An 18,642-nucleotide genomic window follows, 5' to 3' on the forward strand; every position below is an offset into this window, starting at 1 on the left:
TGTATCCTAATCTGAATGAAATGTGTGAGATGATAGATATAGGATTCACAATATGGATGAAAAAGAAATTCAGTGAGATCCAAGAGAAAGTTGAAATTGAACAGAAAGAAGCCAGAAAAATGATCCAAGATTTGAAAGACAAAGTGGCTATATTAAGAAATAACCAAACAGAACTTCTAGAATTGAAAACTTCCCTATAGGAATTTCAAAATACAATAGGAAACCTTAACAACAGACTAGACCAAGCAGAATAAAGAATTTCAGAGCTTGAAGACCAGTCCTTCAAATCAACCCACTCAAACAAAAATATGAAAAAGAGAATTTAGAAAATCAAGCCTTCAAGAAATATGGGATTATATAAAGCCACAAAGTCTACAACTTATTGGCATTCCTGAGAGAGGAGAAGAGAAAGTAAGCAACTTAGAAAACATATTAGAGGATATAATTCAGGAAAATTTCCCCAATGTTGCTAAAGAGGGTAACATGCAAATTAAAAAAAAAAATCCAAAGAATTCCTATGAGATACTGTACAAGATGACAATCCCCAGGAACACAGTCATCCGTCAACATCCCAGGTCAATGCAAAAGAAAAAGCCTTAAAGGCAGCTAGAGAAAAGGATCAGGTCACTTACAAAAGGAACCCCATCAGACCAACAACATACTTCTCAGCAGAAACCTTGAAAGCCAAAGATTGAGGGCCCATTTTTAGCATTCTTAAAGAAAAGAAATGCCAGCAAAGAATTTCATATCCTGCCAATTTAAGCTTCACGAATGAAAGAGAAACAGTCTTTCCCAGATAGACAATTGCTATATGAATTTGTCACCACCAGACCAGACCTACAACAGATACTTAAGGGAGTTCTAAATGTGGAAATGAAAGAACAATACTTGCTACTACAAAAGCACACACAAGCACATAGCCCAAAGAGTGCATAAGGCAACTATACAATGGAGGCTACAAAGAAACTAGCTAATGCTATGACAAGAATAAAACTTCACATATCAATATTAACCTTGAATGTAAATAACCAAAGTATTCCTCTTAAAAGACATAGAGAAGACATCCTCCTGCTGTCTTCAAGAGACCCATCTCATATGTAATGACGCCCATTAGCTCAAAATGAAGGGATGGAGAAAGAGCTATCATGCAAATGCAAATGGAACACCAGAAAGAGCAAGTGTCGCTATTTTGTATCAGATACAACAGACTTTAAACCAAGAATGGTTAAAAAAATAAATAAATAAAGACAAAGGGCGTTACATAATGATAAAGAGTTCAATTCAAGAAGAAGACTTAACTATCCTAATGTATACACACTCAACATTGGAGTGCCCATATTTATAAACCATTTACTTCAAGACTTAAGAAAAGACTATCAACCCCACAATAATAGTGGGGAACTTCAATACCCCACTGACAGCATTAGACAGATAATAGAGGCAGAAAACTAACAGAAATTTGTAACTTAAATTTGACACTTGACCCATGGGACATAATAGATATCTACAGAACATTCTCCCAACACATTCTTCTCATCTACACAGGGAACATACTCCAAAATTGACCAAACACATGCTCTGTCATAAAGGAAGTCTCAGCAAATTTTAAAAAATGAAATTATACTATGCATATTCTTGGACCACAGTGGAATAAAAATAAAAATCAATACCAAGAGGAACTTTCAAAACCACATAAACATGTGGAAACTGAACAACTTGCTCCTGTATGACTTTTAGGTACACAACAAAATAAAGGCAAAAGTCAAAAAATTATTTAAAGCAAATTAAAATAGAGGCACAACATACCAAAACTTCTAAGATGTGGCAAAAGCAGTCTTAACAGGAAAGCTTATAGCACTAAATGCATCACTATAGCATCAAGAATATAGAAAGATTCCAAATTAACAACACAACCTTGTACCTAAACAAACCAGAAAAACAACAAATTAAACCCAAAGCTAGAGAAAGTAACAAGATAACTCAGAGCAGAACTAAATGAAATTCAGATCCAAAATCCATACAAAGGAAAAATGAAATAAAAAGTTGGTTCTTTGAAAAGATAAACAAAATCAATAGACTGATAAATAGATTAACAAGGAAAAAGAGAGAAGATCCAAATAAGCACAATCAGAAATGACCAAGATGACATTACAGCCAATTTCACGGAAATAAAAGATCCTCAGAGACTACTAAGAACATCTCTATGCACACAGACTAGAAAATCTAGAGGAAATTGACACATTCTGGAAACACACAACCCCTCAAGATTGAGCCAGGAAGAAATTGAAACCCTGAGCAGACAAATATCAAGTTCGAAAATTGAATCAACAATCATAAAAAAAAAAACCCTACCAACCAAAAAAAGCCCTGGACAAGATAGAGTCACAGCTAAATTCTTCCAGATGTACAAAGATGCGCTGGTACCAGTCCTACTGAACCTATTTCAAAAAAATTGAGGAGGAGAGACTCTTCTCTAACTCATTCTATGAAACCAGTGTCATCTTTACGCCAAAAATCTGCAAAGGCACAGGAAAACTACAAGCCAATATCCCCAATGAACATAGACACAAAAATACTCAACAAAATACCAGCAAACTAAATCCAGCAGCACATCAAAAAGTTAATTTACCATGATCAAGTAGGCTTTTTTCACAGAATGCAAGGGTAGTTCAACATAGGCAAATCAGTAAATGTGATTCATCAAGTAGAATTAAAAATAAAAACCGTATGATCATCTCCATAGACACAGAAAAAGCTTTTGATAAAATCCAACATCCCTTCACAATAAAAGCTATCAACAAGCTAAGCATTGAAGGAAGATACCTCAATAAGAGTCATCTGCGACAAACTCGTGGCCAACATCATACTGAAGGGGCAAAAGCTAGAAGCATTCCCCCTAAGAACTGATATAAGACAAGAATGTCCACTCTCACCACTCTTATTCAACATAGTACTGGAGGTCCCAGCCAGAGGAATCAGGCAAGAGAGAAAAATAAAAGGCATCCAAGGGAAAGTCAAATTATCTCTCTTCATTGATGATATGATTCTATACCTAGAAAACCCTAAAGATTCCACCAAATACTCCTCTTCCTGATAAATGACTTTAGTAGAACCTCAGGATACAAAATCAACGTACTAAAACTACTGGAATTTCTACATATAATAACATTCAAGCTGAGAGTCAAATCAAGAACGCAATCCCATTTACAATAGCCACACACACAAAAATAAAACACCTAAGAATACATCGAACCACAGAGGTGAAAGCTCTCTATGAGGAGAACTGTAAACACTGCTGAAAGACATCATATATGACACAAACAAATGGGAAAGCATCCCATGCTCATGGGTCGAAAACATCAATATTGTTAAAATGTCCATACTATACAATGGAATCTCCAGATTCAAAGCTATTTCTATCAAATTACCAAGACAATCCTTCACAGAATTAGAAAACTATTCTAAAATTTATATGGAACTGAAAAAGAGCCTGAATAGCCAAAGCAATTTTAAGCAAAAAAAAATAAAACCAGAGGCATCACATTACCCAACTTCAAACAATACTACAAGGCTGTCTTAACCAAAACAGCATGGTACTGGTACAAATATAGACACATAGACCAATGGAACAGAAGGGGACCCCTGAAATAAAGCCACACATTTATAATCAGCTGATTTTTGAACAAAGTTGACAAAAGTAAACAATGGAGAAAGGACACCCTATTTATTAAATGGTGCTGGGAAAACTGGCTAACCACTTGCAGAAGAATGAAACTGGACTCCTACTTGTCACCATTTACAAAAATTACCTCAAGATGGAATGAAGACTTTAATGTAAGGCCTCAAACTATAAAAATCCTAGAAGAAAACCTAAGAAATACTCTTCTGACTTAGGCAAATAATGTATGACTAAGTCCTTGAAAGCAATTGCAAAACAAAAATTGACAAGTGAGACTTAATTAAGCTAAAGAGCTACTGCACAGCAAATAAACTATCAATTGAGTAAACAGACAATCTACAGAATAGGAGAAAATATTCACAAATGATGTACCTGACAAAAGACTAATACCCAGAATCTGTAAGGAAGTTAAACAACTAAACAAGTAAAAACCAAATAACCCCATTAAAAAGTGGGCAAAAGATATGAACAGACACTTCTCAAAAGAAGGCATACAAGTGGCCAAAAAACATGAAAAAAAGCTCAGCATCACTAATCATCAGAGAAATGGAAATCAGAACCACAATGGAATACCATCTCAGACCAGTCAGAAGGCTATTATTAAAAAGTCAAAGAAATAACAGATGTTGGCAGCGTTGCAGAGAAAAGAGAATGCTTATACACTGTTGATGGGAATGAAAATTTGTTCATCTCCTATAGAAAGCACTTTAGATATTTCTCAAAGAACTGGAAATAGAATTACCATTTCTATTACCTAGCAATCTCATTACTGGGTATATGCCCAAAGGAAAAGAAAGTGTTCTACCAAAAAGAAACCTGCATTTGAATGTTTATCACAGCACTGTTTACAATAGCAAAGACCTGGAATCAACTCAGGTGCTCATCAATTGTGGATTAGATAAAGAAAATGTGGTGTATATATATATATATATATATATATATATATATACCATGGAATACTATGCAGCCATAAAACCTCATGAAGTCATGTCCTTTGCAGCCACATGGATATAGCTGGAGGCCATCACCCTAAGTAAATTAACACAGCAATAGAAAAACAAATGCCACATGTTCTCACTTATGAGTGGGAACCAAACATTGGGTTCACAAAGATGGGAACAATAAACTCTGGGGATTCCAAAAGTTGGAGGAAGTGAGGGGGACAAGTGTTGAAGAAGTACCTATCAAGAACTATGTTCACTACTTGGGTGATGGGATGCCCAAACCTCGGCATCATACAATTTGTCCAGGTAACAGATCTGTACATATTTCCCCTGAATCTAAAATAAAAAATAAAATGAATAAAAATAAAAAACTTCTTCTAAAGTTTTAAGTATTGTTTAAAGCAATACTTAAACAATGTATTGATGTATTTATATAATATGTAGATGTAACAAATATCACAAAAATATCACAAAAGATGATATGGTGAAATGAAAACATGTTTTAAGGATATGAGAAGAGGTATATTATTTGAAAGTAGATCCTGACAACTTACAGAGTAATATTTTAAATTCTAGTGCAGCCATTTGAAAATGAAATAAAATGTATTTGTAATAAATCAGTGGAAGAAGGTAAAATGCTGCACAAATCGTCAATTCCAAAAGAAGACTGGGAAAGAGGGGGAAAAGGAAAAAGAACAGATAGGGCAAATAGAAAACAGCATTATGTTAGACTTAAACCCAGTCATATTAAATATGACATTAAATGTAAGTGGTTTAAATACCCTAATTAAAAATTAGTGACTGTCAGACTGGATAAAAGTGAAAGAGCAAATTAATTATATTCAGTATCAAAAGATGAACTTTATATATAAAGAAAAGATAGTTCAACATAAAATGATGTAAAGATATATGCTATTACAAAAGTAGTTAGAAGAAAGCTGAAGTAATTGTATTATCAAAGTAGACTACAGAACAAGAAATATTATCAGAGATAAAGAGAGAAAGCTTATAATGATAAAAGGATCAAGTGTTAGGACCTAAGAATCAAAATGTGTATATAACTAATAATGCTTCAGAAATACATTAAAGGGAAAAATGACAAATAAAAGAAAAATCAAATCCATACTCATAGTTGGAAATTTAAGCACCCATCTCTCAGCAATCTATAAAACAACCAGACAAAAAGAAAACTTAATAAATATGTAAGTGATCTGAACAATATTATCAAGCTTGACCAAAATGATATCTATAGAACATTGTGTCCAAAAAAACTGCAGGATACATATTCTTTTCAAATGCATATGGAATAGTCATTAAGATAGAGCACATGCTGAGACATAATACAAGTCTCAATAAATTTAAAATATTTGAAAGCATACAGAATATGCTTGTAATCTAATTAGAATTAGGTTAGAAGTCAATAACAAAATAACATCTGAAAAATTACCAAATATTTGGAAAGTAAATATAGCATTTGTAAATAACTCATGTGTCACAGAAAAAAAGTCACAACAGGAATAAGAAAATATCATGAAGTAAATGAAAATACAGCACTTCAAAATATGTGAATGGCAATTAAAGCAGGGCTTAGAAAGATACAGCTATAAATATTTGTGCAAGAAAAGAAGAAAAATTAAAATCAATGGTCGGCTGCTCTGCCTGTGGAGTAGCCATTCCTTTACCTTCTTATTAAGCTTGTTCACTATGGGAGGCCGAGGCGGGCGGATCATGAGGTCAAGAGATAGAGACCATTCTGGCCAACATGGTGAAACCCTGTCTCTACTAAAAATACAAAAATTAGCTGGGCGTGGTTGCATGCGCCTGTAGTCTCAGCTACTCAAGAGGCTGAGGCAAGAGAATCCCTTGAACCCAGGAGACAGAGGTTGCAGCGAGCCGAGATCACACCACTGCACTCCAGCCTGGCAACAAAGTGAGACTCAGTCTCAAAAAAAAAAAAAAGGAAAAAAGAAAAAAAAAAGCTTGTTTTTACTTTAATCTATGGACTCGCCTCAAATTCTTTCTTGCACAAGAACTGAGAACCCTCTCTTGGGATCTGGATCAGGACCCCTTTCTGGTAACATCTTCCTGGCAAACCCCAAAGGGATGATACTGAGGAGACTTCTGACCCAAAGGAAATGGACTGGCTAAATTTGGGTAAGTAGTGGTGTACCCAGGTGAAAAACAGGATAGAGTTAGAGGCCCAACTTAGGAGAGTTAGAATCTCTCCTAAGATGGAGTGGGTTAAAGGCCTCTCTTAATAAAAGGCAAGGATGCGTGACTGAAGTTGGATTTGAGGCCTAACTTAGCAGGGTTAGAGTCCCTTCTAAGATTTAGGGGGTTTGAGGCCCCTCCCAGTAAAGTTCCTCTTGGCTAAGAACGGATTTGGTACTATGGGGTGTTAACTGCCATTCTCTTTGGATTAATCTGCCTTGCACTCTTTGCTGATGGCTATGGGTGACATAATTAGGCATGTACAGGATCATGGGACATGGGGAGCTTCTTCCTCCCCAAACAGGGACACTTAAGAGCTAAAGGGACTGCTAAAAAAGATCCCTTCTTGACTGACAAGCAGCCACCTGAACTTTTGATTCAGTGTTGCTGGGATGGGTGGGTCTTTCTCTGGCCTCCCTGAGCTCTTCGCTGTCGCCAGCCTACCACAGGCAATGCTTTTCTCTCTTTCTCTCCTTTCCCTTTCTTTTTTCTTTCTTCCTTTTTTTTTTTTTTTTTTTTTTGAGATGGAGCTCGCTGTTGCCCAGGCTGGAGTGCAGTGGCGCGATCTTGGCTCACCGCAACCTCTGCCTCCTGGGTTCAAGCGATTCTCCTGCCTCAGCCTCCTGAGTAGCTGGGATTACAGGTGCGCACCACCATGCCCAGCTAATTTTTGTGTTTTTAGCAGAGATGGGATTTCACCATGTTGGTCAGGCTGGTCTCGAGCTCCTGACCTTGTAATCTGCCCACCTCGGCCTCCCAAAGTGCTGGGATTACAGGCGTGAGCCACCATGCCTGGCCCCCTTTCTTATATTTTCTATTACTCAGGGTGACCATCTTGCCCAGAGACCACATGTTGAAACTCCTTGTCGGAGGTTGGATTGATGATGACCCAGCCCAACCAGGGGCAAGTTTGAGCCTTGCCAGTGTGATATTGGGTGCTAAGCAGAGTGGTTAATGTCTATGTTATGTCACACGTATTTTGCTCTGGCCAGAATGGAAAAAGATAATTTTCTTTTGTGTTGCAGCTTGGCCCCCACTGCTATGGTGCAGTGAGCTGGGTTACTAGGGCCACTTAGGAAAAGGGAACCCAGAAGCCTAGAATGCTGGCAAAAGGGTAAGAATTTTTATCAGTCAGACTTCTGGTCTCTCTCTCTCTCTGCAAACAGGTTGAATGAACGGTAAAAATCACTGTTTATCTCGGGTAAAGTTTTGATTAATGAGAAAAGAATTTGTGAGGCTAGTCTTAAACTGTAGCAAATCTGGTGTGCTTTGTGGGTCTTTCTGTATTATTCTTTCATAAAGAGGGGTACTTTAGGATGGAATGCAGCCCTAGGACACCTGTAAGCCCACTGTTCAAGATGGCCCAGCGAACTGGTCAATTATAAACTTTGATGCAAGTCCCTGAAAAGAAAAAAAAAAACTGGATGACGTTTCCCTTTCGTCTTGTTTTATGTCTTTGGGACATTGACCTTGTAATCATGCGGTCATATTTTCCCCTGGTTTCCACTATCCAGCAGACAGGAGTTTGGGGATTCATGTAATAGCCCTAAAAATAATCTTGAACAGTTAAAAGCCTTTGCAAGCTCAAAATTGGCTGATCTAGGTTCCTTCCGGGAAGGATAATGGATACTGCGCAGTGCTGTGGCTCAGTAGCTAAGGCTTTGTCTTTTCACAATGGTGGTCCAGCTGCAGAGTTCAAGTCCTGGCTTAGAGAATGAGTCCTTTCTGGTACCCAGAGAAATTCCTTTCCAGATTCTCTGGGAAATTTTCCTTTCCTTGAGCACCTGGAAGTTTACCTTTGGTAAAGTTCAAAAGCCAGAAATATTGGTGGTCTGGCGTGGCCAAAGTCAGGTAATAAGACATTTTCAAGGATTTTTTTTAAGAGCACTATAGTTAACAGTCAGCTTAATTCAAGCTGTAATAGCCTGGGACTTCTTGGGAAAAACAGGAGGTTCCAGGGACCCGGTTTTGGGCAAAACCTCTGTTTTCCTCTTTGAACCCCAGGAATTGAAAATGGATAGATGCCGCTCAAAATCTAAGACTTTGTTCTGTTTTGCATTGCATTATCTGACGTTTTTTACTTTTGGTGGTATCAGAAATTACTTCGCATTATGAGGGACTTTTGGTGTATAATAACTAGGTAGGAAATATACTTTTAGGAATGGCTGATGGCAGTTATGGGTGAATACTTAGCTGTTTGCATGTTTGGATTAGAGAAGCATGCTCTTGGCCACATTGAAGGTATGGAAATACCTTCTTATCTCCCACTGAGAGATAAGACTCCCATGGGAAATGGGCTGATTCCCTCTCCCCCTTTTTTTTTGCAGTAGGGGGCAGGATCTAGTATAAAATGGGACCCTTAATTTTGGAGGATCTACTTTGCCTTCCACCTGTGCCTGCTTATCAGGCTGTTGAAACTGCATGCCTTCCTGGCCCTCTTCCTCCAAGGGCTTCACCCTGAAGCCAGTAATCCAATTAGGAAACTGGCAGATGAAAAATCTTACAACTACTGGATCTTCTGTCTGTCTGTATATTTATATATGTTGTGTTTGATATGAAAGGGCTTTGATTAATTGGTTTAAAAAAATAAGAGCTTGAATCAAATATTTTATCAGAAAAATAAAATCTGTAATGCCTTTTAGTTCACATGATTTAGTAATCTTTGGGGAATAAAAACTGTTTTACATGCAAGGTATGTAAAGGAAGTGAAATGTGTTTTTGGTAAAAGATAAGAAATCATGGGAATGTGGATTTTTTTCTGCCTAGATTAAAGGGCTAAAGGATTGTTATAAGTTAGATAAGATAAAGCTGAAGGTTTGAACAAGTTGTGGAAGGCTTGTAAAAAGTAATCTCATGAAAGAAATTCTGTGTGTGAACATATTGGCTAAAGGGGTACTCAGTTTTTATGTAAATTGAACATTGGAATAAAAGCACAACAGGTTTTTCTTAGAGCACTGATCTGCTCTTTCCCAAAAATTGTAAAGAGTTATATTAATAAAAGTTTTATGATCCACTTTGCTGGGGAGGTGAGGATATTTAATTACAAGTTTATAAGAATCTTACCTTATGGTCAAACGGATTAAAATTGAGTAAATTTGTCTATAAGGTTTTATTAAGAATTGGGTTTATCATTAAGAGTACACTAATGTAAAGGTGAAATTTGGCTTATTTGGTGTAGAGTCCATACAGAAAGCATTGTCAAATGTGAAATAGTGTTTGGCTTTCTTTGGGCTATATTTGCATAAATATGTTATTGGAATGTGTTCCAAAATTATGGAAAATTCCTAATACTTCTAATATGACTTAGGGTATGTTATTAATGGTTATAATTGTTATGTAATTAATGGTTATAATCGTTATGTAAAATTGTTGTATGCCACAGAAGTAACTAAAATTTCCTTTTCAACTGTGGCTTTAACAGTGGCTCTCCTAAGACTTCTGTCATCCACAGGCAGTTTTCTTGTTTTGATCCTCTTCAAAAGGTGGTTTATAACCAGATATAGGACTTAGACAGGTGCTCTTGAATGCAAGTTTCTAATAAGTTTTGAGATTGTGACATCAGAATAGAAGAAAAACTTTCAGGACTCATTGACAGCTGAAATGTTTGTGAATATCAAGCAGGACAGAAGTTAACTGCATGGACTGAACTAATGGAAGACTGAAGTAACCTTTTTGACTTTGCTTAAAATGTTGCTGATCCTGTTTTGTTTTTCAGAATCAAGAAAAACTTTTTTTTAAGCTACTTGTAGCTTTTCACAATTGAGTAAGATATACTCCTGTAAACAAAATTTGGAGCACATTTGTTTCTCTCTACCTGATTTCTCCAGAATTTGGAAACTAGTTGTGAGTATTCTTAACTTATGGCAATTTAGTTATTTGCATAAGTGCAATAAGAATCTGTTTTATTTTGTAACAGGACACAATTGGAGAAACTGGTTATTTTACCAAGACTTTGACTGGAATGGTATGCTTTCCTTTAAGGAATCAAACTTGACTTATAAAGCCAATAAAAGCCCCTTGGAAAAACTAGCCTCATACCTTATTTACACAGTCCCTGTGCAGGGTTTCTGACCTGTGGTAAGTAAAGAATGTCACTTTCTAACAGGCCCAGGGGCCCCAAGTTATCTTGGGACATCAAGGGGAGAGGAATTTACCCAACTCATAGGTATTTGAGGGTAAAAACTGTTGGCTGAGCTTGGCCTTAAAAAAGTCTTATCTGAGATTCCTTTTATGGAGCAAAGTTTCATCAAAGCCAATTTAAAAAGCCTATGTGAAAAATAATTATTCTTGCTTCACTTTATACGAATAATCAGGCCAAGTATAATAAAGCAAATAAGTCTTACCATGATTTCTGTTTAGTAAAAATGGGAAACTGGCAAGAGAAAAATTATATTTCAGGAACTATGATATACTTGTTATTAGATTCTAGTCTCAGTTGTTTTTAAGTTTTCTTCTTTTCTGCAATTTAAACTTGTTCCTGTGAACCAACCAGTGATCTCTGGCTGCAGCTCAGAAAAAACAAGAGGGATGGATAATGTAAAAATCTGGATCAGTATTCTAATTCTGGATATGTATTAGAATCAGCCAGCAACCCCATAGCAGCTTGGTTCCAGCAGTTGCCCAGGTCCTGGAGAGCCTTTTTATTTAGTTTACTTATGATAATTTTGCTTATTTTTCTTTAATGTTGTGGAATATTGCTATTGTACTTTTTGTGTAGGAATGCAGGATAAACTTACTGAATGTTTTCTTAAATTGAACACTCATTAATCTTCCAGATATCACATTTTGTCAGAACTCAAGAGTTATTAATGGCCCGCAACATACTGACACTTTCTGACTAAGCTTCCTCTCTACCCCAAATACAAGAGACCCTAATAGTTAGGCAGGAATATTATCACCCCTATTCAGTCTGAAGAAGTTACTGGAGATGGATCTTCATCCCTCTACAGCCCTTAGGATTAAGGGTTCTTTTATAAAGGGGAGTGGGGGTGGGGGGGTATGTTGGAGATGTTTGAACCAGAGTGACTCCATTTTTAATAAGGGCTGGGTAAAATGAGGTTAGGCTGAGAGCTACTGGGCTTTATTCCCAGGAGGTTAGGCATTCTAAGTCACAGGATGAGACAGGAGTTCGGCACAAGATACAGGTCACAAAGACCTTGCTGATAAAACAGCATGTGGTAAAGAAGCCAGCCAAAACCCACCAAAACCAAGATGGCAACAAAAGTGACCTCTAGTTGTCCTCACTGCTCATTATATGCTAATTATGATGCATTAACATGCTAAAAGACACTCCCATTAGTGTCATGACAGTTTACAGATGCCATGGCAACATCAGGAAGTTACCATATATGGTCTAAAAAGGGGAGGAACCCTCAATTCCAAAAATTGCCCACCCCTTTCTCAGAAAACTCATTCATCTACCCCTTGTTTAGTATATAATCAAGAAGTAACAATAAGTATCATTACCCAAGCAGCTCAAGCCATTGCTCTGCCTATGGAGCAGCCATTCTCTCTTCCTTTACCTTCTTAATAAACTTGCTTTCACTTGAAACAAAAAATCGATGGCCTATGATCCTACTTTAAGAATAAAAAGGAGAGCAAATTAAATCAAAGATCAGTGAATAAAATAATAAACAAATGGAAATCAATTAACTAGAAAACATACAAAATTAATGAAACCAAAAGCTAGATATTACAAAAGATCAAAGAAATGGATAATTCTGTAGCTATACTGATCAAGAAAAAAAACAAATTACCAAAACATCGGGAATGGAAATGGTTTCTCATTATCTGAGATTTGACAGATGTGTAAACCCATGAAACTACCACCCAAATAAAGATAATTTTTCCATAACATGAAAAAAGTTGATACATACCACTTATGGTTAATCTCTAACACCTGTCATAATTCAGACACTATAGATCCTATAGGCATTAGATCCTACACTACAGATCCTATAGAAATTAAAAAGAATACCTTAAAAATATAAAATCTTCTATGCAACAAAACCACTGTGATAAGAAGTTGTCAACTTTTTTTTAAAGGGCAGATAGTAAATATTTTAGGCTTTGTAGATTATATGTTTTCTATCACAACTACTCAACTCTGCTGTTATAGCATGAAAGCAGCCATAGACAATATGTAAATGAATAGATGTGGTTGTGTTCAAACAAAACTTTATGTATAAAAATCACTGATATATCCAACATGAATGAGCATGAAACATATTATGCTAATTACAAGAAGCCAGAAATAAAAGAGTACATGCCATATGATTTCATTCATATGAAATTCTAGAAAGGCAAAACTAATCTGTCGTGATACAGCAGATCAGTGTTGGAATTATCATGGGTGTTAGAAATTAACCATGAGTGAGTGGTATGTGTCAACTTTTTTCATGCTGTGGAAAAATTATTTTTATTTTGGTGATTTTTCATGGGTATATACATCTGTTAAAGCTCTCTGAATGGTATACTTGAATGAGCATTTTTTACTGAATATAAATTAAACCTAAAAACTTATTTTTAATCAAATGATTTAAAGAATGGGAACAAAACTAAAAGAGAAGTTTGGAGAATGGAGAATGAAAACAACAAAAAAGAGACTTTTCAGTGGAGGAATGGTAGGTAAGAGAACACTTGCAAAATAACTTTGACCTATAATACATCTACTAAGTGAGAAAAGTAGTTGGGTGTAAGAGAAAGTAAAGAGGATTTGAACAGCTGTTAACACAGAGCATACTAGAAAATACAACACGAGTGAAGTGATTGCCAACTGAAATCAGAGAGCAAGAATACTGAATGTGTCAAGAGTTCTTATTTTCCTTGCTTTCTCTCACCATGGTTCGTGGCCCAGAGAACATGAAGAGCAGAAGTTACTAAGGATTGGGGATTACAGAAGTGCATATGACTAGCAAGGAATGTATAGTGTTAGGAAAAGCAATGCAGATATGGCTAAAAATTTTGAGCAGAAAACTTACTGGGTAGGGAAGAGGTAGGAATGGTAAGGTTGGTTGGCATGAAGAAGAGGTTGAGCATGTATGAAAGATAGGAAAAGATGATAGGTAAGAATGATCTGAACTAGGAAAAAGTTTCTATGATCAGTTGATACATTATGTGACATGATCTTACCAAGTTAGTAAACTATCACTACTGGCAAGCTAGTAAGCTACTTACCAAATAGTAAGCTACTTACCAAATAGTAAGCTATTATTAGCAATGGCAGGTAGTCAAAGCTGAAAATATAAAACACCTCTGTCAGTCACAGGCTTAGAAAAAGTTCCTGTCCTTTCTGTAGGAAATAACTCAATAAACATCAACCTTATCAACTTTTAGCTCTGACGATGTTTTATATCCTCCTTAACTTATGGCTGCTAATGACTATTTTCAGGACAACTTTGTGCCCTGTCTCCCAGTTTAACATGGACCTTTCAGTCTGTAATGCAGAGGATCCTCTAGAGCATAACTCCACAAGGCAGAAGACAAGTTTACTGTGGACAAAAAAAATGGGCTAGAATGTCTTCAGCTTCTCAGGCCCTTAATAGGGCTGATGATGGATGACTCTACTGGAGAAAAGGAAGACAAAGAGGTTTCAGATCATCAATAAAGCAGCTGACTCTAAAGAAACGGCTAGAAATCATATTTAAAGTCAATCTTAAATGAATTTGAAAAAAATACACATAAAGATCATTACCTGCCTCATTTGGACATATCAGACCTATGAATATTTATGTAGAAACAAGAGCTTATAATTATCACAAAAAGAAAATGAACACTACTTTTCCCATTTAGAAAAATATGAAAGGCAAATTTTAAATGAAAGTCCTCTTGGGACATTTGATATGTCATGAACTATCAAGACCATGACTATTTTTTAATAGCTTTTGAAATCTTTCTTGAAAATGTCTCTCTTCTTTTCTCCGTTCTTATTATTTATTCCTTAGTTTCGACCTTAATATGTTTATTATTCTCAGTTGCTTCTGTAAGCCTTAACTTTTATCAAATTTGTAAAATAGCAGAGAATAGAATTTTGATGTCATTCAAATGCCTCACCTAGTACTATGCACATAGTAAACACACAACTAATACAACTGCACTTGGATTCAAAGATCCTTCAATGGTGGAGAATAGAAAAGCTATAGGGCAGGATTTCTAGTCTGCACAGAGCTGAGCACAGAGGAGCAGTGCTGTGTCAAGGGCAAGACTCTCACAAGTGGCTGGAGCAAACAGACAGGAAAGACTCTTCCCCTAGAACCTAAGTAGCCAGTTGTTCAGGCCCAAAGGACCCCTCTGTTGCTAAATCAGGGATCAAGCCTTAAATAGGTTAATTTTTTCCTTATGTGAACATACAAGGGTAAGCAGACTTACCATTCTCATCAAAAGGAGATGGAAAAGGGACACAGAGGTCTGACACCTGCATAAGCTAACTAGCTACCTGCAATCTAGCTGGTACAATAGCTATCTTTAATTTTTAGTAAGGGAGCTCAAGTAAGTTGCCCTAGATGAAAAAACCAGTAAGGAGAAAGCTTAAATAACTTGCCCAAGATGACACAGCTAGCACAGGGCAGTGCTTGAGTAACTTCCCGAGGTTACACAAGGTAGTGAGAGTTGGAATTGCTAGGTTGTTCAGCACCACACTTTCCTCCTCTCTACCTCAATGGTTCCTGGCTCTGTGTGGGTGTCTCCTAGCAGATAAAATGGTCCTCTTCCATTTACATTTGCCTTATCCTTATATCTTCCAAGTGGTTCATAAGACAAAAAGTGCCTGCCCTTGATAGACTGCCTCCCACTGCAGCAAGTCTAGCATTGAGGAGCCCTAAGACTAGAATGACAGCTTCCTAGAGGGAGGATAGATAGGAAAGGCTCCTGAGACCTGGGGCCTGGGAGAAGGAAGAAGTAGGTTCAAGATTAAGAGGAAGTGAGTGATACGCTTGGCTCAGACATAAAATGTAATGCCCACCAAAAAACTCAGTCATCAATCTAAATAATATTTACTGAAATGATTTTTAAAATCATAGTGTGAGAAACCCATGAAGAACAAAATATCAAACTTGTAAATAAAGACAGGATCTGGCAGGGCCAGTGTGATGGTGAGGCAAGTGAGGCTAAGTCATGTAAATGAAGGGTTGGACCCTATCTTAAACTGCTGAAATTTTATTTATCATGGTATTTTCTGGCATTTTGATTGTTAAAATAATTCATTATATTATTTATCTTGATTACTGCATTTTGGCACCCCCATAAATTTTGTGCCTGAGCTGACTGCCTCACTCACTTCATTCTAACATTTTGGCTTTAGGGTAAAGGCTGGGGAGCCAATCTGAACCTGACAAATAGTCTGGACCTCACAAAAGAAAGGAGAAAGATGGGAGCCTCACTACAAATTTCATGCCAGGCTCCTCTTGGTACATTATTTTGTTTATTCCTAACAGCCACCCTCCAAGGCAGCTATTAGTATTATCATTTATATAGGCAACTGAGTGCCAGTATTACAAAGGTAGAAAGTGACTGAGCTGGGTTTCAGCCAAGGCCTGTCTGTCTCTAGAGCCTGGCAATTCCCACTACTGGCTGATACGTGCCTAATAGTTTATAACCAAATTTCTTGATGTTTTCTCCACCTTTCAAGTCACAGGCTCCACCACGTGAAGACAGAAATCACAATGGGAAATTTTATTTGCTTGTCTACTCTTGAAGCTGGGTGAAATTTTAAACCATAGCTCTCCTTTCCTGACATCCTTAAATTACTATTCTTCCCAAGTTATTCATATTTTATGTCTAGTATGAAGCTCAGACAGTAAAGGTGTGAATGCAATGCACCCGTTTTACATGTAGCATTCATTACTATACTCGATTGGTGTGCCATTTGCTGCACCACAGCATATTTAGAACAGAACAGATCAGTCAGTTGAGGGAATTCAGTAACACTCTACACTTGTATCCAGTCAATTGTTGATGGTAATCCAATATTGGATGTGGTGAAAAGAGGGTGGGCTTAGGGTCTAAGTGAAATTGACTGCCAGTGTGTGACTCTGAATCGTTTATTTATATCTCTGAGGTTTTGGTTCCCTTTTTTATAAAAATTTTATTAAATAAGTTTTCATTTTTCCATAAAACTAAGATTGAAGAAAAGTCTGCCTTTCTTAAAGTCAACAAGGTCTACTGATAAAGAAGGTACCGTGTAATCTCTACTTTCATGACAGAAATCCAGGCCTAGTCAATACTTTTTTCTATTATCACTGTAATTAAGGCATAAGGCTTTCCCTGATATAACAAATGATTAAACCTCTCAATAAATAACTTCACATAGGTCTGGTTCTGCTGATTACTTCATCATTGCCTTCTGCAATAGCCACTATTGCCATCTACAGCTTGGGCTCCTGTCCATAAATAGAGTACAATTAACAAATGCATTATTGTCATCTTGTTTGTATAAATGTTGTGAACAATAGCCATTTATTATCTAAGATGTCACCTTTTGGCTTTCACAAACTAACATTTCATGAATTCATAGATCATGCACAGTCTTTCAGGCAGAATTAATCAAATATCTCTTTAGGACCCTAATAGATTTTGGGGGCATAATTCTGTTATGTTTGTGTCATCTTTGCATGTTCAATGCCAAATATAATGCCTGGCATACAATAGGTTCCACAACAGATAATAGTTGATCCTTGATGGAACTCATTCAGATAGTTTATTTCATTTTGTCCCTGAAAAAATAAACACTGCAAACACTGGTCTTTCCAGAGTCTCACCAGATAAATATCTGTGCCCTTCACCAAATGGCCCATGAATTAGCACATCAGAGTGAAGAAAAAGGATTAGGGACTAGAAGAACTAGTAGATGATACTAATCAAGCTTTTGACTTATTGAATTAATTTAGATCAAAGACTGACTAATCCTTGTCATTTAGCCCATTTTCTAACATTTGAGCATTTAATCGTTTGGGGAGATCTTCTTTGGAGGAATACATACATTCAAGAGATTGAATATTTATGGGTCAGGTATTGTTTCAGGTTATAGAGGCTCAAAAATGTCTAAGATGTTCTCTCTGTCTTTAAGGCTATCACAGGCTAATGGATAATGTACACAGAGTTAAAATGCAGTTGCAAGTGCATGGAAACATGTCCAAGGAATAATATGGGCATAAATGAGAAGTTATTTGCTTTTATTTCCTGAGCCTAGGAATGTGTAGCAAAGAAGCTTCAAAGTGGTCTAAAGAATGAGTAGGAATTTTCCAGCCAGTACAAAATAGCATGATAAGCTTAGGGATTTTTTTTTCTTTTTTCTTTTTTCTTTTTTTTTTTGAGACAGAGTCTTGCTCTTGTCACCCAGGATAGAATGCAATGGTGCGATCTTGGCTCACTGCAACCTCCACCTCCCAGGTTCAAGTGATTCTCTTGCCTCAGACTCCTAAGTAGCTGGGATTATAGGCGCCTGCCACCACAACCGGCTAATTTTTGTATTTTTATTAGAGACAGGGTTTTGCCATGTTGGCCAGGCTGGTCTCGAGCTCCCTAACCTTGTGCTCCGCCCACCTCAGCCTCCCAAAGTTCTGGGATTACAGGCGTGAGCCACTGCGCCCAGCCAGGAGTTTTAATAGCTTCATATGGTTGGAACACAGGATGCTTGGAGAGGGCAGGGGATTACGCAGCACATTGGGTCAGGGACCAGATGATAGGGAGCCCTCTGTACCTGTTGAGTTTTGACTTGGACCTCTTGGTCAGAGGTTCTCAACAGTCCTGAGAAATACAGGATACCACTTGGCTCACATCCCAATTAGTACGAATGGATCATCCAGAGTGATT

At 37.0% G+C, this 18,642-nt stretch overlaps 1 long non-coding RNA gene across 2 annotated transcripts in view; it reads left to right on the forward strand.

Annotated features, from left to right (window-relative positions):
• Nucleotides 1–17,139, forward strand: part of LOC134738053 (uncharacterized) — a 39,394-nt gene extending 22,255 nt beyond the window's left edge. Inside the window, exons 3-6 of one of the 2 annotated variants that reach the window (XR_010123545.1) lie at nucleotides 6,654–6,777; nucleotides 7,860–7,948; nucleotides 10,550–10,677; nucleotides 14,225–17,139. This is a non-coding gene — a long non-coding RNA (uncharacterized LOC134738053). The remainder of the gene's footprint in view (nucleotides 1–6,653; nucleotides 6,778–7,859; nucleotides 7,949–10,549; nucleotides 10,678–14,224) is intronic. The other variant, XR_010123546.1, reaches the window with a different exon arrangement.
• Nucleotides 17,140–18,642: the final 1,503 nt, after the last annotated feature.

Source organism: Pongo pygmaeus, chromosome 14, assembly GCF_028885625.2.
Source record: "Pongo pygmaeus isolate AG05252 chromosome 14, NHGRI_mPonPyg2-v2.0_pri, whole genome shotgun sequence".
Classification (NCBI taxonomy): domain Eukaryota; kingdom Metazoa; phylum Chordata; class Mammalia; order Primates; family Hominidae; genus Pongo; species Pongo pygmaeus.